The sequence below is a fragment of the Ictidomys tridecemlineatus genome, chromosome 5 (genome assembly GCF_052094955.1).
Source record: "Ictidomys tridecemlineatus isolate mIctTri1 chromosome 5, mIctTri1.hap1, whole genome shotgun sequence".
NCBI lineage: Eukaryota > Metazoa > Chordata > Mammalia > Rodentia > Sciuridae > Ictidomys > Ictidomys tridecemlineatus.
The window spans coordinates 177,519,279-177,547,129 of record NC_135481.1 but is presented as its reverse complement, the minus strand read 5'-3'; the positions used below and the strand labels follow the sequence as shown (position 1 = coordinate 177,547,129).

At 40.0% G+C, this 27,851-nt stretch overlaps 1 protein-coding gene across 5 annotated transcripts in view; it reads right to left on the bottom strand.

The window, feature by feature from the left end:
* Positions 1-27,851, bottom strand: part of Raly (RALY heterogeneous nuclear ribonucleoprotein) — an 81,583-nt gene that overhangs the window by 38,040 nt on the left and 15,692 nt on the right. For 4 of the 5 annotated variants that reach the window (XM_078051652.1, XM_078051653.1, XM_078051651.1 and 1 more), the window contains exon 2: positions 7,842-7,924. The exons of the other annotated variant lie outside the window; for it this stretch is intronic. The gene's annotated coding sequence lies outside the window, so the exon portion shown is untranslated. The remainder of the gene's footprint in view (positions 1-7,841; positions 7,925-27,851) is intronic. 5 annotated transcript variants of the gene reach the window in all.

The window sequence follows — 27,851 nt, the reverse complement described above, 5'->3', positions numbered from 1 at the left end:
AGCTTGGCTGGAAACAGCCAGTAAGTAAGTAATGGAGCACAAACTGGGTCCTATGCTCATGGTTTTCCTCACAGTTGCTAGCCACTTGGTCTTCAATCTTTCAAGCCATTTTGACCTTCACTTTGATATTTCTTTTCCAAATGGTGGGTGACAGTCACTGCCCCTAGAGCAGATTATCAGACTCTGCCAACACCTTTTTACTATAAATAATGGCTCCTTCTTTGTAACTGCCCCTGGTATATCCTTTAGCAGGACTGAAGTTGAGGTTTCTTCTTTTGCCTCTCCCAATGATGTCTTAAGACAACAGTGTGCCTTTGGAGGCTAGAACTGGAAGGGACATCAGCAATTACAGATCAACACTTTCATTTCATTCCATCCTTGAAAAGCTGAGGAAACAGGTGGGAAGGATAGCTCAGTGATGGAGTGTTTGCCTAGTATGTATGAGGTCCTGGGTTCGATTCCCAGCACCACAAAATAAAAAAAAATTTTAAAAAGCTGAGGCCCAGGAATAAATACTTTCCCAAGGTTGAATTAGTAGAATAAATTCCAGAGTCTGACATTCTCCTTTTTCAATCTAACACTAAACACATGGTTTCACAATTTATTTCAATCACTGGTAATTGAACACCAATCCAGGTTAAGTTTTTTTGCTTGTTTGTTTTGGCACTGGGGATTAAACCTAGGGGTGCTTAACCATTAAGCCACATCCCTAGCCATTTTTATTTTGAGACAGGGTCTCCCTACATTGCTAAGGCTGGCTTTGAACTTGCAATCCTCCTGCCCCACCTCCTGAACTAATGGGATTACACAGGCATGTGCCACCTGGCCAGGTTTTTGTTTTTGTTTTTTGATTTAAAAAATATTAGCATCAAAATATCCACAGAAAGTAGAGTTGTTCTCATCTTGCAGTTGTAGACTACAGCTCAGAGAAATTAGTGGGAAATACAAGAACAAGCCAGATCTTGGTAAATCTGGTTCTAAAGCCCCCCTCTTTCTCCCAACATCATATGGCCTAAGGTTTTAAAGAATATACATAATGGTGAGGAAGATGCAGCTAAATAATCTTCCCAAAGACCAGCTGTTCCATAGGTATCTTGTCTCTTGCCCTATACATTTAGTTCAGTTAACTCGACAGATGATTCTAACTGAAGAGATGGAAGTGGGTCATGATGAATATAGGAGTGGAGAACAGAGATGCAGATAACACAGATAATTCCCAAAGAAGCAATTTGTTTTATGTTAATTGGGTACTTTATAGAATATACTTTTCCCCCTGCATTTGCCCAATTAGACAAGTCTCCTTCATTTATCTCTTACTCATCTCAGGATTCTAGCACCACAGTTGCTGATGGACCTTGGTTTCCTGAATTATGGTTTCCCATTCTCCTAACTTGGTTTTTGATCTCTTGCTATATTCTTAAATTCAGGACTCTGTCTCTCTGCCACAGCCAACATCCCTAGAACTGCCTTCTAGCTGATCTGACCTAGAGGATCTGTCAGTCACTTCAATATTTGATTGATCTTCTGTTTTTCCAGTGAAAAGCAAGAAAGATCCCCTTAGTTTTAATGAAAACAGGGCAACTCAGGACCCAATGGGGCACAGAGCTTTTTTTGCATGCTATTCCTTTCTAGGAAACAAGCTGGACCTTATTGCTTTGCTGTGACAGCAACCTTCAAGAAAGCCAGCTGTTTCTCAAACCAAAGTAATAAAATATGGCTCAAATCCCTGGGTGTGGAATGAATACAGACAGCTGTTTCTTATGAGTTGCTCTGGCAGTCTCCCTCATATTCCTCCCGACAGAATTCTCTAGTCACCATGATGCTTATACTGGTAGACAGTGGGCCTCCTGCCTTTTAAGGTACTAATGCCACTTTGATCAAACATTCATCTCTACACCTTGAAAGATGATGATGCACTGCTACTGCTCCTGGATCTTCCTAGATTCTGTTTTCAAGTCACATCACTAGAATTACTAACATTAATAGTCCCTTACATTTGTACAGTATAATGGCTTTATACAGAACTTATTGGAAATGTGCCTTACACAAGCCTGGGCAGAAACTATTATTTCTTGTTTATAGAAGAGGAAACTAAAGACCACAGGTAACTAACAAGCCCAGGCATTGCTCACAACTTTCCCTACCTCAATGTTATCTAGAGGATCTGCATTTTAAACCTTATTTATTTGTATAATGCAATCTAATATCTACTTAGAATCTCATTCATAATAGGTAACAGAAGTATTTAGGCAAGGCCCCAAAGTCATCCTGAAGCCTCTGTATCAGTTAATTTTCCTCAGATCTCTGGTTTGCCGTATGCCACCAACTCATAACTTCAATTTAAAGCTCAGGCCTGTCCACTTCTGACTTGGGGCAGGGAGGATCCAGGCTGCTAAGCACTATGGGTCTAGCCTTTGCCCCATCTCTGTGGGTAACATACACCATGGACCACTTATCTCCCCTCGTTATTTCTGAAGTAGACCCTCTTTGAGGCTCCAGAGGCTATTACTACATTAGAGGGAGCAATCTGACAGCCAACGGGTCTAGTCAAGTCTGAAGAAGAATTTGATTTGGGCTGCACAGGGCCTCAGAAATCAATAGCCTAACCCTTAACCAGAGAAAGAAAAACAAATTAAACCCAAAATATAAGTAGAAGTTAGGGGCTGGGGCTGGGTCTCAGTGGTACAGCATTTGCCTAGCACACATGAGGCACTGTTCAATCCTTGGTACCACATACAAATAAAGGTATTATGTTCACCTACAACTAAAAAATATTAAAAAAAAAAAAGAAGTTAGAAAATAACAAAGAGGAAATAGATGGAATAGAACAATAAAACCAAAAATTGGTTCTTTGAAAATATCAACAAAACTAACAAACCTGTAACTAAGCTAATTAAGAAAGAAAACACAAATTACCAAAACCAGAAATGAAAAGGGGAATATTACCACAATCTTATAGAAGTTAAATAAATTATAAGGAAATACTATGAATAATTTTAAACCAACAAATTAAACAACTTAGATGAAGTGGACAAATTCCTAGAAAGATAAAAATTATCCAAAGTGACTAAAAATGAAACAGATTCTAAGTTGATCTATTATAAGGGGGGAAAACAATTAGTAATTTTAAAATCCCCCCTCCCCCCCCAAAAATGCCCAGACCCACATGGCTGCATGGTGAATTCTATCAAATATTTCAAGAAGAAATAATAACAAGCCATTACAAACTCAGGAGGAAACACTGTAATTCATTCTCTGAGGTCACTATTACCCTGATACTGAAACCAGACAAAGATACAAAATACTATGGACTAAGCCTGACTTGGTGGTACATGCCTGCAATCCCAGCTAACTCAAGAAACTGAAGCAGAACCAACAAGTTCAAGTCCATCCTGGGAAACTTAGAGTTCGTCTCAAAATAAATAAAAAGAGCTGGGGGTCAATCCCCAGTAATTGGGGAGAAGGGGGCGGAGAGGGAGGAGGGAAGATACTACAGATCAGTGTCCCTCAGCAAATTTTAAAAGAATTTAATTCATTTTTAAAATTTAAAATCAATTATATGCTACAACCAAATTCTAGGAATGCAAAGTTGGTTTAATAACTAAAAATAAAATTTATATACCATGTTAGTAGAACAAAAACATAGAATGCAAAATCTAATACCTATCCATTATAAAACTCTCTTAGCCTGGTATAAGGCGTGTTCATTCTCTCTCTCTCTCTCTCTCTCTCTCTCTCTCTCTCTCTCTCTCTCTCTCTCTCTCTCTCTCACACACACACACACACACACACACAATCTTAATGATGAAAGACTCAATTCTTCCCTTACCCCCTGAACTAGAAACAAGGTAAAGTTGTCTCTTCTGACCACTTCTATTCAACATTGTATCAGATTGAGGACTAGAGGTACCAGTTGGTGCAATCAGGCAAACTTAGATGTATCATTATGTCACTAATAAGTAGATTTTTTTTAAAAAAAAATGGATGTCTGATTGTGGGAGGCCAACCTTACGGGTGACTGAGTTCCACTCCCCAGCTGGGTGCTGAGGCGCTCAGTCACAGAAATGGGTGTGTCTTGCTACAGCCCCATGGGTGAAGCTATGCTCACCTGTTCCTTTGTAATATAACCCCTTGCCCTGTTTAGGATAGATTCCTGGGTAGATCTTTTCTCAGGGAGGCCTTCTTTGATCATCAAGCTGCTCACTATTTCCTTATCCTGCTTTATTTTTCTTCACGTTTATTCATTTATACACTTCTTTTTTCTTCTTCTGTTTTTTTCCTCAGTAACAGGGATTGAACTCAGGGGCACTGGACCACTGAACCACATCCCCAGCCCTCCCACCACACTTTTTTTTTTTTAAGTTTTGGTTGTTGTTTTAAATATTTTTTTTTTAGTTGTAGATTTAATTCATTCATTTATTTTTATGTGGTACTGAGAATCAAACTCAGTGCCTCACACATGCTAAGCAAGCGCTCTACCACTGAGCTATAACCCCAGCCCCCCAGTCCTTTTTTATATTTTATTTAGACACAGGGCTTAGTGCCTGACTTTTGCCGAGACTGGCTTTGAACTCATAATCCTCCTGCCTCAGCCTCCCTAATCACTGGGATTACGGCATGCGCCATCACGCCCAGCTTCATTTATATACTTTCTTCCACTAGAATATAAACTCCATGAATTAGAAATACAAGGGAACTTTCTTAGCCTGATAAAGGCCATCCACAAAAAAATCCCAATGATGAAAGACTGCATACTTCTCCCACCCCCACAAGAGAAAACTTTTTTATTCACTGGTACATCTCAAATACTTAAAATAGAACCTGGTTCATAGTAGAAGTTCATCAAATACTCAGTAAATGAATCATGAACAAGTTATCTTCAAAAAGAAAAATTTATATTGGAAAATGACAAGAAAAGGTTTGGAAACTCCTGGCCCATGAAGTTGAGAAGGACAGGGTTTTTAGGTCATAAAAAAAGAGCCAATATAGGATAACATTAAAAACAGTTCTCTGGAGCTAAATTCTTTTGGGTTCTAAGCTTAGCTCTTCTGCCTACAGGTCCCTAAGTCTCAGTCATTTATAAAGCAAGAATATCACCACCTACCTCCTAAGTTGCTATGAAAATGAAATTCATGTACAGTATTCATTATATTAGTGATAATATAATAGATGCTATAATTAATTAATGCAACATTTTCTGAAAATTCTGGCCTTCAAAAAAGAATTTAAAACAATGGTAGAAATTATATAGCTCCACCCGTATCTTACTGATACACATAGATGTTTGTAGGACTACTGCCCTCCAGTCTGCTGTTTTAACTTCTCTTTCTTATCATTTTCTTTCACCCTTCCCATTACTAACAGCTTTCAGGTATCACCTCCAGCAGCTATTAATATAGTACCTCCTCTCCCTTTTTTAATATGTTGCTTTTAATCATACTGGGGGTTAGAAACCAGAATGCTAAATTTATTATTAATAACACATAAAAACAAGAATTAGCACCAGCTTAAGGATGACAACCCTTTGCTTCCCTCTTGTTTTTTATTTAGGTTTTGGAAAAATGAGGCTATTAGCTGAATCTATTATAAGGATAACTCTACATTATACATTTATTTATATAGAAACTTTTTGTACTGGGAATTGAACCCAGGGGTGCTTTACCACTGAGAGACATCTCTAGTCTTTTTCTTTTTATTTTGAGACAGGGTCTCACTAAGTTGCTGAGGATCTCACTAAATGGCTCACCTCCAAGTTGCAATCCTCCTGCCTCAGCCTCCCAAATAGCTGGAATTATGTGCCACCACACTCACCTTGAAACCATTCATATTTTAAAATACTAGTCAAACTGTTTCAGGAAAAATATGATCTACCCAGGCCATGGAAAGGCCAGAAACTATAGAAGTTTAGACTACCAAGATAAAAAGAGGTGTCAACAAGAGCCTGGAAACTCATAGTATGAAGAAAAGGTTGGAGTTGGCTATGTGAAATCCAAGAGCACCAGGTGCGGATAAGACTCCTCCATGGCCCCTCAGGCAGAGAGAGGGAAAAACAAAATGTCCATTAGGGAAAGAGCAAGATGACAGGAAACTGGAATGACTATGGTTTTCAATAAGATATGCAACTACAGTATAAATGTCTTTTTCACTATAATTTGGATAAGGAAGGGAAGGGGGCAAGAAATCTGATCAAAATAGGAATAGCTTTCTCCTGAGATGACACTAAGGAAACAAGGCAACTTCTCAGAAAAACCTTTCTGTGAGAACAGACTTACACTAGGATAGACTCTTGAAAACTGCTTTAATATCTATGCCAGCAGTGGCCTTGCAGCCAGGGTATAAATGCATTTAAAGCCACATTCTGCAACCTGCATGCTGTAAACTGCAGCTGTGAATGCTGTCTGGCTTTGTCATCTGTGCTCTGGAATCCTTTTCCTTATGGAAAAACTGAGCTGCTGTGGGAAGGGTCAACAGGAGAAAGGAAGGAAGAGAAGGTATGGGAGATGTTCTACAACAGAAATTCCCAAAGGAAAACCTTCCCTTTTACTTTGGTGAGTAGTAGAGTGGCAAACAAGTCAGGGGCTGAGATCCTACATAGTTATAATGCTTTCTTCTCATTTTCTTCTTTCTTGTTTCTTTCATGCTGCTTTATGGTTCACAATGTGACATTTCTCATTAGCTTCCTACAATATCCCCACATGGTTGTCAAACACACAAAGGTTGGGGGGCAGGCAGGCATTCCAATTTTACAAATAGGGAAATAAAAGTTGTTGAAGGGCACACACTGAAATAGATAAAAACTCAGGTTTTCCAACTTCAACCCAACTCTCCAAGTCCCCAATTTATATCAGTCAAATATTTATGGGATCCATGTGTTAGACATTTTCTTCTCCTCCCAGTCCTATTTAGCTGGGTTTCTGCCTACATAAAGGTTTTTCCTATCTCAATCTTTGAACACCTTCCCTCTAAAAACTGTTGCTCAGAAGGGATCACTAATTCCTGACTGCCCTTCTGAACCTCTCAAATATAGAATCCTTAAAGAGGTCTATCTTCATGAATTTTCTAAGAAAAACCAGGATACTAGAAAGATTAGCAGTGCAGGAAAAGCCATCAAATCCTGAAAAACAAGGGTATTATTTACATTTAGACTGAACTAGGTACTACAATCAGCTTTATGGGGTGTCAGGCATAAAGCCTAAAAAATTTTTCAGCTTCCTAAGCCTCAATTTCTTTATCTTTAAAATGGAATTGTCTAAATAGATTAAAGGAAATCTAACAAAATAAGTTCTTAGTATGTTGATTTCCTTCCCTTCATTATCTGTGGTCCTCCTTCTTCTTTCCTGACTTCCCATTCATATAGCCTTACTATATAACTCAATCACCACCACTACTATTACACTTTTCAGGACTAAAAGAATTATAGGATTTCCTAAGGCTAACCTAGGGTCTAGGTAGGTCATGGCAGAGACTGAAGTCAAGAAAGCCTCAGAGTTGTGGAGGTCATATTGAAAGAGCTTATGGGTATACAGGCAAAACTGCCAGGTCCCAGGATACCCCCCAGCAGAAAGCAACTGGCAGAAGCAAGAAAGAAGTAAGCCTGCTTTGCCTTACTAATAGTAAATAAAAATGATACCAGACATTCTCATCGCAGCTCCAAGAAAGTTATCTCAACACTACTCCCAGACCAGGAGGCTACCTATCCCAATATCCAATCTTTTAGTCATGGCGTAGGAAAGTAATCACCTGTAAGTTATCTGTACTAAGGGTAAAAAATAATCCCCAAACTTGTTAGCCTGTATCTTAGCCCTAGCTTGCCCAGAGTCTGACCAAGAACTCTCACTCACCAGTATTGAGGCTGGACTTAGCCAGTTATTTCCTCCTTTGGGTTACAGGGTTAGCAGCAACTGCCTCTGGGAACAGTCCTCACCTATAACAGAGAGAGAAGTCCATTAGGGGTCCTATTCAGAATAGACATTAATTTAGGATAGTATGGGCATTAAAGTTCCTACCCTCATACATTTTGCACTTTTTTTTCCCCAGACAGTGCTAAGTGCTATTTAAAAAAAAAAAAAAAGAAAGAAAAAAAATCAAAGCAGGGTAAGGAAGGAAAGAAATAACAAGGAGAAAGAGTAGAGTTCTATTTCACATAAAATAGTCAGGGGCTGGGCATGGTGGCACAAGCCTGTAATCCCAGCGGTTTGGGAGGCTGAGATAGGAGGATCGTGAGTTCAAAGTCAGCCTCAGCAAAAATGAGGTGCTAAATAACTCAGTAAGAATGTTTCTAATAAAATACAAAGTGGGGCTGAGAATGCGGCTCAGTTGTTGAGTGTCACCAAGTTCAATCCCCGGTATCACAAAAAAAAAAAAAAAAACAGAAGATGGCAGAAAACATGTTCTCTAGGCTCTAGGTGATATGGCTCAGAGCTCCCTACCCATTTACAAGCTAGCCTGATATTCTCTCCATTTACCTGCAATCCAGTATAAAGACTAAAGAGTCCTTTAACTTGTGTTTTTACGGAATACAAGTTAAAGGACTCTTTAGTCTTTGAGCCAGGTGGTTCCAAAGACTTCTCTAGTCTATAATCTGTAGCTTCTGTGAGGACCAAACCACAATGAAAAGAGCCATTTAGAATAGCCACTATCATTTACCTCACACTTGGAAATAGATTAGGTTCTAAGCTAAGCACCTTATATGCACTATCTTGTTTCAGAGAAAGAGTGAGAATTATTTCAAGATATAAACAGAGATCTGGTAAGGGGGGACTCCACATCTGGAACAAAACGGCAAAAACAAAGACCTGAAAGATTTCTATAGGCCCAGGTCAAAGGAGGGCAGGTGAGTGCACGGACTGAACTAGCAGCAGCATCTCCAACTCCATGTCTACAAGGTGAACTTGTCTTCTATTTCCCAGCCTCCAAGGTTTAGCAAGTGGTATAATCATTTCCTCATGTTTTTTTTTAAATTTTTTAGCTGTAAATGGATCTTTTATTTTATTTATTTATATGCGGTGCTGAAGATCAAACCCAGGGCCTCACACATGCCAGGCAAGTGCTCTATCACTGAGCCACAACTCCTTCTCTACATTATTAGGACTCCAAATGTTCTTACTGTCAATCCCACCTTTCCCTTTTCCACAACTGCCAAGTCCTTGTGTTTTATTTTGGTTTTCCCTCTAAGGGCTGTATATTCACATGTTTTTTCCTTTATTCCCTACTATGTTAAGTTCTTTTTCTTCTTGCCTATCTACCTACTTACATACCTACCTATCAAGTGCTCAGTGGGTATCAAACCCAAGGCCTCATGCATGCCAGGCAAGCACTCTACCACTAAGCCACATCCCCATCAGCCTTCAACTTCCTCTTGATTAAGGATCGAATCAGCAGGGCTGGTGGTATTAACTGAGAGGTAAGGCACTTCCCTTGTATGTGGCACATGTGAGGCCCTGCAGTCAATCCCTACCACAAAAAAAAAAAAAAAAAAGGATCACATTATCTCCTCCTCTATTGGAATATTTCTTAAAAATTACTAGCATTACAAGGACAGACTATCATAGTAATCTCCCATCCTACTCCAACCCACTGCAACCACACTGTGAAATGGTCCTAATGCCACTCCCCTGCTCAAAAAAAAAAAAAAAAGTCAAGGTTCCCTATCACCTCAACCTTGCTCTCTAGGTATGCCATGATCTGGTCATCATCTGCCTTAACCTCTAGTGAGCATACCCCCCAGCTCCCATACTTTTGTCCATGCTGTTGTTCATTTGTACATATTCAAATCCTTAATTTTCAAAGTCTGCAAAGCTATAAAATTATTCTGAATGTTTTCTCACCACTCTATGGCCTTACTATATATATACATGGTTCTGAGTTAGGGCTTATGGAGAATGCAAGGATGATTGTGAATAGTCCTCATCCTCAGGCATCTTGCAGTTCTAGTGTATCAAACCCCCACAAATGACTGCTAAGAATATTAGGCAGGATCTAAAATTGAAAGAACTTCATATATTTGAAAGTGGATAAAGAAATCAGTCTGACCAGGTGTCTCAAGTTTCACAGAAGTGAAGATTTAAACAAGGTCTTAGAACAGGGAAAGACACTACTATGTCCAGGCACTGGGCTAGAAGTTAAACTATTAATCCTCGTAATATCTTACAACACGCCCGTTTTACAGCCAAAGTAACTGAAGATAGGTGAGGTTAAGTAAGTGTGTCATTTGCAATCAAACAGCCAGAAAGTTGCAGAGCTAGGATGTGAACTGAGGCTTTGCCAAAGCCTATGTGTTTTCTCTTACTTTATATAGGTCCACCTTACTTCATTACAGAGCAACATGAAAGTAGGACCAAATAAAACTCTAAAGTTCCTTCTACCTTAAAATTCAAATTATTTGTCTTAGGGAAGGGGGTGCCTTTCGCTATGTATTCTCTGCAAGACTTTTCTTATGGCAGGATTAGGGTCTTATTAAATGTAACAGCTCAAGCACCTGACATAGCCTAGCAGATAGAAGATATTAAGTATTTGAGGAACATATGTTTGGACAAACCCTGCCCCATCAACTTTTGTTCTGAAGACTAAAAGAAAGATCCAAAAACTCAACTTCCATGTTCTGTCAGCCTCAGAATCTACACCAATCTCAAGTACCTAACAGTCTATTGATTGGAGGTATCCTTTTCTTATTTTTAAGAGTAAGGGGGAAAGTGAGGAGAGAAAAAGATAAGGGAAGTTGGGCAGGAGTAGAAAAAAAGAGAGGAAGAAAAAAGTGGTGAAAGGAAAGAAGGTAAGGAAAGAGACAAAATGAAAGAAAATGTTGAGCAGGATTGAAATGTCTGAGGCCTCAAGATTGAAAAAGGTTTCCTTTACTTTCTGGTTCCAAAATCAAGGTTTTGTTCTGTTTTTTAGGTTGTTTTTAGAGTAGTAGTAGAAAATTCCTTTTTATAAATTTTAAATGAAGGGAACTTGCCTATCTAAATCCCAGATCAAATCTGTCAGCAAGAGGTAAAGTGAAACACTTTAGCTTCCCAGGATTCCCATCCCCAATCCTCACTAACTGTCCCAGCCAACCACAATCTGGTTTAGGCTGAAGATATAAGTCAAAAGACCAGAAAGTTCTTCCTCTATAGTCCACTGTTTCCTTCTTTACCAAGTTTATCTCAGACTAGTAAGACCTGGGAGTCTATCTTTTCTTAAGGATACGCAGACACTGACGTGATCTGGAGGCTTCCCCACAGTTCCATGTGATACTTTCTTTGGGAAAGAAAGGGGTTTCTTTCTGATTAGTTCTTCAAAAGTATACAAGTAAACTGGCAAAGTCCCTTCAGAACTGTCTAGGTCCTGGGCCTAGACCTAAATCTCTTTTTTTTGGGGGGGGGGGGGCATTTACAGGGAATTAAACTCAGGGGCACTCCACCACTAAGCCACATCCTCAGCCCTATTTTGTATTTTATTTAGAGAAAGGGTCTCACTAAGTTGCTTAGCTCCTCATTGTTGCTGAGGCTGGTTTTGAACTCGCAATCCTCCTGCCTCAATCTTCCAAGCCACTGCGCCCAGCCAGTTCAATTCTTTTTAGGCCTGATCTTCACCTTATATACAGGTATCTCTTCTGCCTAAATCAGTCAAGAGGATACTGGGCTGAGAATCAGAAACCCTACAATCTAGCTCCAATTCTTTTTCTAATTCACTGTGACTGAACAAATAATTTCACCTTCTTGGACCCTAGTTATCAGATCTGTAAAATTAGGGTGATCATATTTGCTCTTCTGAAGGACCAAAGATGACTTATAAGAACAAGTTAACTGTTGACATCTATGGCAAGATATGAAGTGGTAATGAAGGAAGACAGGAATGACCTCTATAATAACCTTTTCAGTTAAAAGAATCTTCTGAGTGAAAAGAATCTTCTGAGTGAAAAGAATCAGGAAACACTAGGGTAGACAGACTCACTGTCTATACCACCATCAAAATTAGGCACCCTCAAGACTAGAAAAAGTCCAAAAACTATGTGCACACAATCCCAATAGGTACAAGCAGACAGAAAATTAAGAACCAGTAGAAGTCACAGATTATTCAGGGAAAAGTGACAGAAAGGTAAAAATAATCAACTTAGTGGTAAAGAGCCTATGCTCTAGATTAAGAGACATCTGGGTTTGAATACCAGCTCTGCTTCACTGGCTTTGTAACCTTAGGCAATACACTTATTTCCATGCCTCAGTTCCCTACATTTGATTTAAAAGGTTTCTGCTTCAGAAATGTGTTACCAAGAAAAAAATGATATACCGTGGGAAAGCCCTATATCAGAGCCCAGCAATAAGTACTCAATGATAAATACTGTTATTCCATTCAAGTAACACAAAAGGATAAATACAAAGCAATAAAAAAGTTCTAAGGGAGAAAAATGTAATTTGCTACTACTACCTATGTATAATGCCTTGCGCCCAAAGCCTTAATTATTCTCATTTATTCCTAATGACCTTTTAATGCCACAAAAATTATCCCCATCTTACAGAAGAGGAAGCCAAGCCTCAGAGAAATAGAAATACCTTGTCTAAAAACTACATAGCTGGAAAGTAGAAATGACTGGCACCCAGATCTGCTCCAAAGTGTCCTTTCCCTATATATCTTGCACTTTCTTATTCCCAAAGACCTCCTTGCATATCAAAATAGGTGCCAATGACAAAGTGTTAGATCAAATTCTCTCATTTTGTACTTGGTTTTGCATGCCTGGAACAAAGATGGGCAGGGACGAAATCCAAGTACACCAACTAAGGTCTCTCTTATTGAGAGCTTACAGAGGCTTTTACCACAACCTAAAGAAATGTTACAAGTAGGCCTATTCTGAACCAAAATACCTGATCAAAACACCTTATACACCAATATGGACAACTTTCCAAGCATGAGCAAATACTGTGTCCTAGGTATGCGCTCTATTCACATTTCTGGGAAGCACTCTACTATGGCCCAGATAAATGCCAACTTAGTCTAAAGACAAATGTTCTCCCATGGCCAGGTGATTATATTCAAGCATTCCATCTAAAAAAATAATAGGAACAGGTTCTACAAGAATACAAGGAAACAGGAATCTATAGTTGGAGGTTAGAGGAAGAAAGCCAGGAAGTGAACATAAAGAGAAAATTATGGGAAGACAGGAAGACTTAAGACTTCAAAGGGTACGGAATCAAGCAAAAGGTCAGGGACAAGAAAAGGGGAGCACTTCAGGGGAGAGAAGAGGAAAGACTTTGACAGAAAAAAAATATATATCATCTACATTTATAAAACTTTGTTTAAAAAAGAAAAGAAAATGAAGATTAAAAAAACAAAAACAAAAAAACCCTTGCCGTTCTAGGGCCTGCAGAAAGACTGGATGAAAGAGGTTACTGGAGTGGCATCTTCCTCAGGAAGGGGAAGGAAAGGGGAAGCTATGTTTTCTAGCCCTTGTGGTGGTAACCAAGGCAAGGGTGAACAATCGCTGGAAATCATCATAACCTAACAGTTTTAGGCTCCCACAGGTAGGGGCTCACCACAGACATTTCTGCTATAATCAGCTCTGCGGGCTCACAACTGCCCAGATGCAAGGAGTAAAAGAATGACACAGAGCAAACAGTCCTTGCTTGTCCCAACCAAGCTTGCCATTCAATTTGCTAGTACTATACCAAGTGTCCAAACGTCTTTGTCTTTAAGTCTCAAAACTGCCTCAACCCTTCTATGAGGCCTTCTTTTCCCAGAATTGACCAAACCCTCTGATCTTGCCATTCTACCAGACTCCTCCCACTCATAAGGACACCTGACCTTGACTTTTGTGTCTAGAGTAATATACCAACTGGCTGTGTTGTCGTGGGGGTTAAAAACATGACCTCACAACATAATAAAAATGCAGCCAGGTCACAAAATGGCTCAGTAAAACGCTACCCTACTCCCCAACAAAGACAGGTGTCAGGATGCCCAGCATATCATAAAAGGAGACCCAAAAGGGCAGCTGGTTTCTTAATGACAGGAGATGTTAAAACTCTTGAGCCCCAACTCATGTCCACATAGGAGAACATAATGCATGCCATAAATAGATGAAACTCAATCCAGACAGTCTCCAGGCTGCCTGGAGGAACGTCCAGAGAATACAACAGATGTGTTAAGACAATCATTCTTGCCTCTGCAAATTCTGAGCACTAACAGCATTTCTCCTTCCTCAGCTAAAGCTATCTCCAGTTTTCCCCTCCTCCTTCTCTAGAAGAACCAACCCTGCAGGAATTATCAAGGGAGGCACAAGTAATTACTGTTTTCTTTTCTCCATGCTAATGAGACAGTTGGATGGTTCCCCATCCCCCTCTTGAGCTGGAAGGGAGAATCTAAAGCTTTATAATCAGTAACAACACACCAAAGCTGAAACCAGACAGTGCTCTATGCAACTGAAACTGTTTTGGAAGGTAGCATTCTGTCCCTGATGAGGCTAGAGCTGAAAAGTTCCTACAATTTATAGAAAGGGAGTTAGACTAGGGCAGGGAGATCTTTCAAGTCAGAGGGAAGTCAATGGCAAGGACCAAAACCAATCTCCTTACTCCCAACCAGGGTACTTCCCAAATCACCCTACAATACAGAATGACTTTAAAGTTATTCTCAATGTGCACTTTGGCATTGCAAGTTTCAAGTTCACATAACAACTTCTGAACAGGTATTTAAAGCAATGACAAAACTCTGCAGATGTAGACTCAGCCCAAGAAACCAGGTCTGAGGTGGAAGGCCAGGGTGTAAGATATGATTCCAATCTTATCCCCAAAATTAAAATCACAAGTGTACTACTGTGCCCACCCACCCCCCCAAAAAATCTGATTTTTAGGTGAGATTCAACTCAGTTACATAACGACTACATGCACAAGAATGAGGTCCGGATTTATCCTTAGGAACGAACTTCAGGTCTGGTGGATAAAGGTACTCTGGAGTACAGACCACTAAGACCTCAGTCTGCTATTCCCCTCAGTATATAGATAAAAAAAAAATTGAACCCAACACTCTCAGGGGATTCAGATAAGGGCCCAAGATGAAGCAGGGAGACTGAAAGACATTAAAATGAGAGCTAGCCATGTCCTGCCTAATATGGTCAAAGAAAAAGGAAGATATGATCTCTAGAAAAAGGAGCCAGCATTTGCACATGCTGTGCTGAGAAAAAAAATGGTTTAAGTTTTTAAGTTGGAATAATTTATAAAATTTAACAAGTTTTGTTTTTTCAACCTGAAGACAGGCTCCTATAGTCTCTTGCCTTGCCTCTCAATGTCTACCCCAAACTCTAACATTTCAGTGGGATTCAGCAACTCAAATTGTTTTCAGACTAATTATAATTTCAGGTGGAAAAAATTTAAAACAGTCTTAGCCTTAAATCCCATCCCCTACCCATATATAAGCCAACCCTTCCTCCTTGCCATCTCTCAGACTGACTGGGGCTCTTGTGGTACTCTAGCATATGGTCAGTGCTGACCACCAGACTTCGCCTTCTAGAGGGAACAAAAAATAGGTGCTTCATTCTACAAATGGGCCCGGGTCCATGTGAGAGGCCCTATCCTTGGTCAGCTGCCTAAGATTTCTGACCCCTCCTAGGACTACTCCAAGGCCATGCTTCTCAACCAACAGAAATTCTCCAGAGATTGCCTGCCAGTCAGGACTTCCACCCTCCTGCGAGGATGGCAGCATGGTATGGTAGAAACAGCATGCAAAAACACCTGTAGTTGAGCCCTGACTTAGTCATCCAACCTGGGTAACATTAGTACTTGGATCACTCTGTTTACATGTCTGTCTCTTTTAACAGGCCAGCTTTGTTAGTTCTTCCTTACCCAGAAGCCAGAAATATTTAGTTGTTCCCTTGTATCCTCAATGAGCCAGGCACTAACAGTCACTGTTTACTTAATAATACTCTGAGGGGCTGAGGTTATGACTCAGCGGTAGAGCGATAGAGTGCTCGTCTTGCACGTGCAAAACCCTGGGTTCTATCCTCAGCACCACATAGAAATAAATAAGTGAAATAAAGGTATTGTGTCCAATTACAACTAAAAAATAAATATTTAAAAAAATAATAATACTTTGAAAGATCTCATGTGTGTGAAATGGTGATAAAATCACTCTAAACTGGGTGAGATGGTGCATGCCTATAATCTCAGCAGCTCAGGAGTCTGACAGGAGGATCGCAAGTTCAAAGCCAGCCTCAGCAAAAATCAAGGCGCTAAGCAACTCAGTGAGATCATGTCTCTAAATACAAAATAAGGTTGGGGATGTGACTCGGTGGTCAAGTGCCCCCAAGTTCAATCCCAAGTCCCCCCCCCAAAAAAATCACAAAGTTATGAGGACAAAAGGGGGGCGGGATTGAAAGTTTGTAAACTGCCTAAATCAGTACCTGGTCCTTCTTCTAAGGATGTTGGATGCCCAGGGCCAAGTGTTTGCCTATATTGAACCAGACTGCCCATCCTGGAGATGTCATGCTTTGTTGAAACTAAGGTCAGCAGGACGTGGCTCCCAGGGTCTATTCCTTTCTAGTAATCAGATCGACTACAAGTGCCTAGACCCCTGCCAATAAAAACAACTAGAGATAATCATGATTACTCTCTTCACAGTGAATAGCAGTAAATTTCAAGCAAATGTGTAGACATACAGTAATATCTTAGAATGAAAGTAGTGGGGAGCTTTGGGGGAAAATAAAAGGGAAAAGGCTATGCTCTAAAATTGAGGACTTAGTGAAAAAAATTCCAAAACCAGCCAAAGTCATCCTTACATGTTTACATGTCTGTCTAAAAGGCACAAAAAACAGGTGTTTCATTCTACAAATGGGCCAAATTCATGTGAGAGGCCCTACAAGGGCCAGAGTACAAAATGAATTAATTGAAATCACACAGTAAGCCAAAGGCAAAAATAACGTTGGAATTCACCACTGTGGTCTTACCACCTAATGCTTTGTTCCATCCTACATGGCAAATGTACAATGCTATAGGAAAAAAGGGAGTGAGGTACAGGGACTCAGTGATGTGGTAGAAGAGGCATACAGTAGCTCCCCACTACAACAAACTTTTTTGTATAGGGCCAGATAGTAGTTTAGGCTTGGTGTGCTACAGTAGGCTCTGTAGTAAACTTTACCACTGCAGTGCCAAAGCAACCATGGACAAACAAATAAGTTCCTTAGGTCTATAGTTTTGTACCAGTAAAAACTACAAAAAGGTAGGGGCTACCTTCAGTTCATGACCCATAGTTTGCTGACATCTGTTCTAATTAATCTACTGTCTCCACTATATACAATGTACCACAACTCTGCACTCTCAATAAATCCCTCTTGCCTGCAGGATAAAGTTTAAATTGTATCTCATCCTCTACCATATCCCTTCCCTGCCTATTATACTCAAACCACACTAAGCTCTCACCTAGTAGTTCCTACCTTTGGCCATGCTGTTCCCTAACACCTATAATGATCTTCTCCATCCTCTGCCAATATCCCCCATTCAAGAACAAGCCCAATGCTAAAACCTGTGGACTTTGACAAAGACCTGCACCACCCCAGGAGGTATCCTTCTTCACTCTTCCTGATCCCCCTCCTCCCTAGGTAAAACTTTCTCCCCCCACTTTTTTTACTGGTGCATTATAGTTGTATGTAATGATGGGATTTGTAATTACATATTTGTACATGCATACAATATAACAATATGAGTTGGTCAATAACTCCCCAGCACTTCCTCCTTCCCTCCCTGCCTCTCACCACTAGGTCCCTTTTCTCTACTGATCTCTCCCTTTTTTTGTTTGTTTTTTGTGGTGCTGGGGATTGAACCCAGGGCATTGTGCATGCAAGGGAAACACTCTACCAACTGAGCTATATCCCCAACCCCTCCCTTTGATTTTTCTGAAATCCACCTCCTCCTTTCTTTTTCCTCTCTAGCTTCCACATGAGAAAACCATACAACCTTCTGAGTTTGACTTATTTCACTTAACATGACAGTCTCTAGATCCATCCATTTTCCTACAAATGTCATAATTTCATTTTTATTCATGGCCAAATAAAATTCCAATGTGTACATACACACTGTCTTTATCCATTCATCTGTAGATGGACACCAAGATTGGTTCCCAGGTAAAACTTCATCTAACACATCCTCCGTATGTTCTTGTTACAGGGAACTTTCACATGCCTGCCTGTCCTAATGTAAGCCTTTGAAAGTAGGTACTATGTCTGATACATTTACATACTATACATTTACATACTGAAGTACCTGATACACAGTAGGCACTCAAGCTTTCCATCCACTGAATAAAGTTTGTTCTGACTTACATAATTTGTCCCTCACTTACCTGCCTCCCGACTCCCCACAATTCTAAAAGTTTCTCAGAAGCAGGGACTTTGTCTTATTCAACTGTATTCCTTGCAGTACCTAACACAGCAGCCAATGTGTCTGCCAACTTAAAGAGGCTTCTAGCCTGAGAGTGTATTACTAGAACATAGTATCTTTGGTTCTAGGAGATTCACGAGATGATTCACAGCATCAACAGATCTTCAGTTCATGTCAACGGGCTTGACTCCACCTCCCACCCTATCAGGTTCCTCAAGGCTAGAATATGAGCTCTGTTCCAAAAGGAAGAATCCAACCCATCAAGGCTAGTCAGGAAAGCAAGAAGGGCCAAGATCAGTTACCTCTCAAGATGGTTCTTTCTAGTCTATACTGAGTTAAAGGAACTGGATATATATTAAGAGAATAGGGTTATTTTCAGACCTCCTTGTCCCACTCTTAACACTAGCTGTAAACTAACCATAGATACAGAGTTAGCCCTAGACCAGCAGGACAGTCTTCTAACAAATGCATATCCTTGGGGCTGGGGATGTGGCTCAAGCGGTAGCGCGCTCGCCTGGCATGCGTGCGGCCCGGGTTCGATCCTCAGCACCACATACCAACAAAGATGTTGTGTCCGCCGAGAACTAAAAAATAAATGTTAAAAATTCTCTCTCTCCCTCACTCTCTCTCTCCTCTCTCACTCTCTCTTTAAAAAAAAAAAAAAAAAAAAGAGAAAAAAAAAAAAAAAAGAAAAAACAAATGCATATCCTTGGTTCCCCAAGGCAGGGACTTTCACTGAAGGGAAAGCTGGAGCCTAATCTCAATAGAAAACTCAGAGGTATGTGCTAAGAATCGGAGCATCACCTCTGGTTCACAGAGAACTTTTTAGAGATTAGGGGTCCTGGGTAAATCTGTAGCCCACAAATACAGCTATCCTAGCTTTGTGAATCTATGGGACCAAAGACTAAGAGGCTCACAGGGAAAACAAAAACAATCAAACAAAAGAATTTTTCCCCTAAGCCCAGAACAGAACAACATTCCATCTGGGTAAGCAAGCTTGTCACAAGCGTGGGGTATTTAGCATATTTGCCATTCCAAGATTGCGGCTGTCAAGTTTTAATTAGGGTAATTAGAGTTAAAAATGTAATTTCATTTCAGGAGTATTTTGAACAAATTCCATTAATTTTTTTTTTTGGGGGGGGGTCGGGAAAAGAAGGGGCAGGCTGTGTGAAACAAACATCAGAGACGCCAACCCATCTGCCCAGGCCAGAACAACTTTCAAAACACTACCAAGAACCCATCACACTTCTGCAGCTTGGCCCAGAGGACAGAGGTCTGCTGTTCTTTCCTCTCCTCTTCCCCATGGAATTCTGTTTCAAAAGACATCTGCTAATAAAACTACCTCCTCCTTCCTACCTGCTGCTTCTGCATTACTACCATCCATTGGCTACTACTACAGTCTGAAATCTGGCAAAGGGCAAGGACTCAGGCAGACATTTCAATTTGCTACATGTTAGTGATAGTTCTAAGGTTTCATGCTTTTGTTTGTGCTATTCCCTGGTCTGGGATATCTGTCCCTGCCTTAACTCTTCTTCAGTGCTCTAATCCCAGAGTCCCTTGTACACCCTTCTATTAAGGCACACATAACATACTGTGGTTTGTATCCTTGTCTTAACTTTGATGTTAGATTGTGAGATCATCTAGGAATCCTTAGCACTAGCACAAGCCCTGACACATACAAGATGCTCAGCAAATATTTGTTCGTCAACTATAGGAGGAATTTGGTCTGACTACACTAGCCTCTGGGCATATTAAGTATTCAGGTTCTCCAATACCTAAAAATACCATCATGAGTTCCTTTCCCCTCCTTGCACAGGGCCAGTTCAGAAAACTGATTCTGCACTCCACATAGGAGAAAGCCCTCCCATTGATTCCAAATGATGATTGATCTCTCCCATTAGAGCCTGCTCATTCCTTAGGGACCTTGGAAAGGAAATGAGAAAGCAAAAGCAAAAGAGAATCTTTCCCTCCCTACTCCCAGCACCTCTCTCACCACTGGTTTTAAAGATTTCCTCCAGTCTTTGCAGGGCTCCAGGGAGAGGGCCTGACCTCCACTTCAGTCTAAAGGAAGGTAAGGGAGAGTCCTGGCATAAAACAATTCATCAGTTAGAACTAGTGTTGCAAATGTTATAATATAGTACCACAGAGAATATGCTATGTAACACTGGGCAGCCAAGTCATTTCACTTTGACTTCTCTCAGCTTCACTTTCCTTTTCCCACCTACTCCAAATAAACATACAAAGGGGCTTGACTCAGTATTTAATGCTTAGTAGGCATTAAATTAGTGACTGTTCCATGAGGAAGGGGCTTATACTATATACCTAACATCATATAAGTATGAGTCTATAAAAAAGTAAGGAGACTATGTTAAAGGGAATTCAAGCTAACCATTTCCCCCACTTGCTCAGAGCAGCCCTGCTTGCTGTTCCCAGAAGAGGGCTATAACAGCAAAACTGTTGTGTTGACAAGTGTAACCAGACCCATTTCATGGTAATCAGACTCTACTGGGCTATGAGCATTCCTCAGGCCTCCTCCCAGGTTCCCCAGGCCTGGCTGTAGGCCCATATTGATCCATTTCTAATTAGGAGATATGTCAATGCTTCTGACAGAAGGTCAGAGCCCAGACTGCCTCTCCTGGCCTCTGTCCAAATGCCCTGAAATGCCCTGCCCTGTGAGGTAGATCTCAGACTCCCCAGTGATGTAGAGAAACCTCCCAGACTAACTCTTCATAAAACAGCATGAAATTTTAGAACTAACTTTATGAGCATGGGCTTTGTTATATTACAGTAGAGAAAGCTGAGGTCCAGAAAAGACACTTGTCCAAGGTGCTAGAGAAAAATAATGCAGATCTTCTTCTAATTCTTTCCTCTAGATAAGTATTTCCCAACCTAGTTACATAACAGAAGGACATAGGAAATGTGTTAAAAATATTTGTTTGTAGATTATATCCCAAAGATGCTGTTTGGAACACATTCAGTGACTCTGACTCTCTTTTGCTAAGTATGTGATCATCTTCCAACAGAAATATACTCTGAAATCAATGCATCTGGTTTGGACCTACGTTCAAATTCACCATAGGTCATAAGAATGCCATTTAGAAGCAACCCACTATTGTCTGATCCAACCCTCCCTCTCCCTGACATTGTAGTGATGCAAGACCAAAGGATTTATCATAAATGGTTCAGACTGCCTAACAGTTCACCAACTTGGCTATGTACCTAACATCATATATGTATGAGTCTATAAAAAAGTAAGGAAAATATATTAAAGGGAATTCAAGCAAAACTAATTTGAAACTTATCTGTTATACATGTCTTTTACAAAGACAGATGAATTTAAGGTAGAGGGTAGTGTAGCATCTGGATGGAAGCAGTATCTGGGAGATGCTATTGTTTAAAGCAAGTGGTATCTAGGGCATGGGCAGGGGTGTCAGTGCATGTGTAGGCGTGTGCAGAGGGAAGTATTTGTATTATATATGTAAGGGGATGTGAACAGTGTGGTGTCTGAGATAGGCTTACAGGCTTTTACAGACAGACAATTCCAGGTATCTGGGTAGAAGACAGTGACTGGGGTATAAGGAGGTAAATATGTGCATATATGGAAGGGGAATATAGATGACTTGAAAATGTAAAAGAGATAGTATGCATGTATATGGAAGAGAAGACACGTATTCATCAGTGCCTCAAGAGTATGAATGTCGGAGTGTGAGAGTGTCTCTCTCTCTCTCTCTCTCTCTCTCTCTCTCTCTCTCTCTCTCTCTCTCTCTCTCTCAGGAATATAAGCCTGAAAGAGATATATGTATGGCCTATATGTGTGAGAAAAGAGCAAACAGAGAATCTAGGAGCATTTCTGACTCATCCAGTCCTTGCTTTGCCTGAAGGCTTGTACACTCAAGGGCAGGCCTGTCTGCAGAAATTTCTCATTAAAACTGACATTTTGACAACTACTAAAAAATAAAATAATGACATCCTCAGCATCATGGGAAGTTAAAAAAAAGTCAATGCCAATAAAACATGAGATACATGAGAAGCAATTATGCCACAATTACTTCTCAGTTTCACAAGGGGAGGTGTTATTTGTAGTAAAATATTGTATGGTTGATTCACATCCCTACCCATAGGCCTGGATTTCCTAGGAAGAGGATAAGAAAAAAGAAAGAAGGTAAACAATAAAGTATTTTTTTAAAAAAAAGAATTGGGAAGATGAAAGAGTGAGAAAAAAAAATAAAGAGCAAGAAATAGAGTTATAAAAAGCAGGGGGAAAAAAAGGAAGAAAAAAAATAGAAATGACAAGAGTAAAGAGAGGATTTCCCTTATGCTAGTGTAGGGATATTTAGCACACACTCTAGCAGGAATTGTGGATGAGAGGATGCATAGATTAGTAAGTGCGGCCTGACCTCTCTACTTCCTCACTGGTTTTATTTCAACCATGCCCTCCCTCTGGAATTACTTCTCACCTCTCTGCCAGCTGAACTTCAGAAACTTCAAAGACATATAAAATGCTATGAGCCTCCAGAAGCTTCCAAAACTTCTCCCAGTTAAAAGTTATCTCGCCAGGCTTGGTGGTATACACCTGTAATCCCAGCAGCTTGGGAGGCTGAGACAGGAGGATTGCAAGTTGAAAACCAGCCTCAGCAAAAGCAAGGTGCTAAGCAACTCAGTGAAACCCTGTCTCTAAATAAAATACAAAAAAGGGATGGGGATGTGGCTCAGTGGTCGAGTGCCCCTGAGTTCAATCACCAGTAACCTCCCACCCCTGAGTTCAATCACCAGTAACCTCCCACCCCACCCCACCCCCGAAAAGTTATCTCTTGCCATGTACGAAAGCAGTTACTTGGGAGGATAAGGCAACAGGATCCCAAGTGTGAAGCTGGCCAAGATCCTGTCTCAAAATAGAATATTTTTTAAAGGGCTGGGAAATAGCTCAATAGTAAAGTTCAATCACCAGTACCACAAAAACAAAACAAAACAAACAAAAGTTATCTCTCAAGAACTCCAGTCACTCTAAAAGCACTTTGTTGTATTTTACCTATAGCACTTAACATTCAGCTTTATGCCATGGGTTATCAGTACACATATATTTCTATCATTCATTCTACAAATACTATTGTGCCAGGCCTACTATAAAGACATAAAGGAAACAGATATAACCAACACACAGACCCTTGCCCTATAAGATCTCAATCTCATTAATGAAAAGAGCTCAAGGATGATACAGCACTAAAGAGCAACTATAGAAGATCAAGCAAAGTACACAAAGGATTAAAATTAAATCTGTTTGTGCAGTGATCAGGGAAAGCTTCAGAGAAGATGCCTGGAGTTAGGATAAAAAGATGAACATAAGTTTGTCAAGTGAAGGGGGCATTAAGATGAGAGGGCTTAGAGGAAAAAGTCAAAACAAAGTCATGACAGAGGCTGTCACATCCAAGGAATTTTCTCCAAGAGCAGAAATACAGGGAAACTATGGCTGGTAAGCACCACACCATTGACACAGGCAGCAAAGAGAGGTGGTACCAGACTCTATGAGCCTTGCAGTCAAGGCCAGAGTTTAGATGTTATCCTTTTTAACCTGGGAAAGCAGGTAGAAAAGAAGACAGTTTCAAGAAGTCTCAATCTCCCCTATTTAATTACCCTACTTTACCCAGAACCCTCAAAAACACAGAAAATAACTCTAATCCCACACTCTGCCTATTGCAGTGGCATTAGAAGAAATTTCTCAGCAAGAAGGGCTACAGTGAGAAAATAGGAGAGGGAAAAGGATGAAGAAGGAAAGGCAGTAGGGCTCAAAAAGTGAAGATGAAGAAAAGAAACAGAAGAGGCAAGAAAGACACAAGGAGACAGATTGTTGTCAGCACTGGGGCTCCTTGTTGCTGAGCTGTTTTCTACACCTTTCTAAGTAAAACAACAAAAACAACAAAAGGGGAAAAAAAATCAATAGTGACAGAAAACAAACCCTTTGCACCAAGGAAAGGCTGAGCAAGTTACCAACTACCACCTTAACCCTCCTCCCCAAGGTAACAAGACCACATAAGTAGTGTCAGCCCAGCTTTACCACTTATCCCCAAAGTGTGCCAGAAAGTCTTCTGCCCTATGCCTTAAGGAATGTGTGAGAGGGCTGGGGATGTGGCTCAAGGGGTAGCGCGCTCGCCTGGCATACGTGCGGCCTGGGTTCAACCCTCAGCACCACATACAAACAAAGATGTTGTGTCCGCCGAAAACTAAAAAAATAAATAAAATATTCATTTTATTTTATGCAGAAAAAGCATTCGACAAAGTTCAGCATCCCTTTATGTTCAAAACTCTAGAAAAATTAGGGATTACCGGAACATACCTCAACATTGTAAAAGCAATCTATGATAAGCCACAGGCCAGCATCATTCTGAATGGAGAAAAATTGAAGGCATTCCCTCTAAGATCTGGTACAAGACAAGGATGCCCTCTCTCACCACTTCTGTTCAACATAGTCCTTGAAACACTGGCCAGAACAATTAGACAGACGAAAGAAATTAAAGGCATAAAAATAGGAAAAGAAGAACTTAAATTATCACTATTTGCAGATGATATGATCCTATACCTAGCAGACCCAAAAGGGTCTACAAAGAAGCTATTAGAGCTAATAAATGAATTCAGCAAAGTGGCAGGATATAAGATCAACACGTATAAATCAAAGGCGACATCATCAGCGACAAATCCTCTGAAACGGAAATGAGGACAACTACTCCATTCACAATATCCCCCCAAAAAATAAAATACTTGGGAATCAACCTAACAAGAGAGGTGAAAGATTTATATAATGAAAATTACAGAACCCTAAAGAAAGACATAGAAGAAGACCTTAGAAGATGGAGAAATATACCCCGCACATGGATAGGCAGAACTAACATCATCAAAATGGCGATATTACCAAAAGTTCTCTATAAGTTCAATGCAATACCATCAGAATCCCAACAGCATTTCTTGTAGAAATAGATAAAAGAATCTTGAAATTCATATGGAATAATAAAAGACCCAGAATAGCAAAAACAATGCTAAGCAGGAAGTGTGAATCAGGCGGTATAGCGATACCAGACTTCAAACTATACTACAGAGCAATAGTAACAAAAACAGCATGGTACTGGTACCAAAACAGGCGGGTGGACCAATGGTACAGAACAGAGGACACAGTAACCAATCCACAAAACTACAACTACCTTATATTTGATAAAGGGGCTAAAAGCATGAAATGGAGGAAGGATAGCATCTTCAACAAATGGTGCTGAGAAAACTGGAAATCCATTTGCATCAAAATGAATCTGAATCCCTATCTCTCGCCATGCACAAAAGTTAACTCAAAATGGATCAAGGAGCTTGATATTAAATCAGAGACACGGCATCTGATAGAAGAAAAAGTTGGCTACGATCTACATACTGTGGGATCGGGCCCCAAATTCCTCAATAGGACACCCATAGCGCAAGAGTTAACAACTAGAATCAACAAATGGGACTTACTCAAACTAAAAAGTTTTTTCTCAGCAAAAGAAACAATAAGAGAGATAAATAGGGAGCCTACATCCTGGGAACAAATCTTTAATCCACACACTTCAGATAGAGCCCTAATAACCAGAATATACAAAGAACTCAAAAAATTAGACAATAAGATAACAAATAACCCAATCAATAAACGGGCCAAGGACCTGAATAGACACTTCTCAGAGGAGGACATACAATCAATCAATAAGTACATGAAGAAATGGTCACCATCGCTAGCAGTCAGAGAAATGCAAATCAAAACTACCCTAAGATACCATCTCACTCCAATAAGATTGGCAGCCATTAGGAAGTCAAACAACAATAAGTGCTGGAGAGGATGCGGGGGAAAAGGGCACTCTTGTTCATTATTGGTGGGACTGCAAATTGGTGCAGCCAATTTGGAAAGCAGTATGGAGATTTCTTGGAAAGCTGGGAATGGAACCACCATTTGACCCAGCTATTCCCCTTCTCGGTCTATTCCCTAAAGACTTAAAAAGAGCATGCTACAGGGACACTGCTGCATCCATGTTCATAGCAGCACAATTCACGATAGCAAGATTGTGGAACCAACCTAGATGCCCTTCAATAGATGAATGGATAAAAAAAATGTGGCATTTATACACAATGGAGTATTATTCTGCATTAAGAAACGACAAAATCATAGAATTTGGAGGGAAATGGATGGCATTAGAGCAGATTATGCTAAGTGAAGCTAGTCAATCGTTAAAAAACAAATACCAAATGACCCCTTTGATATAAGGGGAGTAAACAAGGACAGGGTAGGGACGAAGAGCTTGAGAAGAAGATTTACATTAAACAGGGATGAGAGGTGGGAGGGAAAGGGAGTGAGAAGAAAAATCGCATGGAAATGGAAGGCGATCCTCAGGGTTATACAAAATGATATATAAGAGGAAAGGAGGGGTAAGACAAGATAATACAAATGGAAGAAATGATTTACAGTAGAAGGGGTAGAGAGAGAAAAGGGGAGGGGAGGGGAGGGGAGGAGGGATAGTAGAGAATAGGACTGGCAGCAGAATACATCAGACACTAGAAAAGCAATATGTCAATCAATGGAAGGGTAACTGATGTGATACAGCAATCTGTATACGGGGTAAAGTTGGGAGTTCATAACCCACTTGAATCAAACTGTGAAATATGATGTATTAAGAACTGTGTAATGTTTTGATCGACCAACAATAAAAAAAAAAAGAAAACAAAAAAAACTTTAAAAAAAAATAGAAAAAAAAATTAGTTAAGGCAGATGATGATGATAATGAAATTTCAGGGCTGGGGATGTGGCTCAAGCGGTAGCGTGCTCGCCTGGCATGCGTGCGGCGCGGGTTCGATCCTGAGCACCACATACCAACAAAGATGTTGTGTCCGCCGAGAACTAAACAATAAATGTTAAAAATTCTCTCTCTCTCTCTCTCCCCTCTCTCACTCTCTCTTTAAAAAAAAAAAAAAGAAAAGAAATTTCACTGTACTGGAAACAGAGAAATGAGGTCAGTTAGCTAGCATTTGGGGATGCTTTTGTTAAGGTAGAATGTCTATTTTTTTCTATCTCCCTCTGCATTAAAAAAAAAAAAATCCATGTACTTTGTTTGAAAAAAAAAAAAAGCAGCCTTAGGCAACTAAATATCATTCATTAAAACATTTAAGACAAAAAAAAAAAATCAACCATGAAATTGCATTTCTAAGGCCCCTCTTGCTTTCGACAAATTTCTTAATAGTCAACTCCAATGAATCTCTTTGATTATTGGTTTTTAAGATTAAACTTGTTTGCACCATTTAAAAATAAATAAATAAATAAAATATTTTAAAAATTCTCTCTCTCAAAAAAAAAAAAAAAAAGAATGTGTGAGAAAGGAGGCTGGGGTTGTGGCTCAGCAGTAGAGAACTCGCCTAGCACATGCAAAGCTCTGGGTTCGATCCTTAGCACCACATAAAAAATAATAAATAAAATAAAGATATTGTGTCCAACTACAACTAAAAAAAAATTTTTTTAAA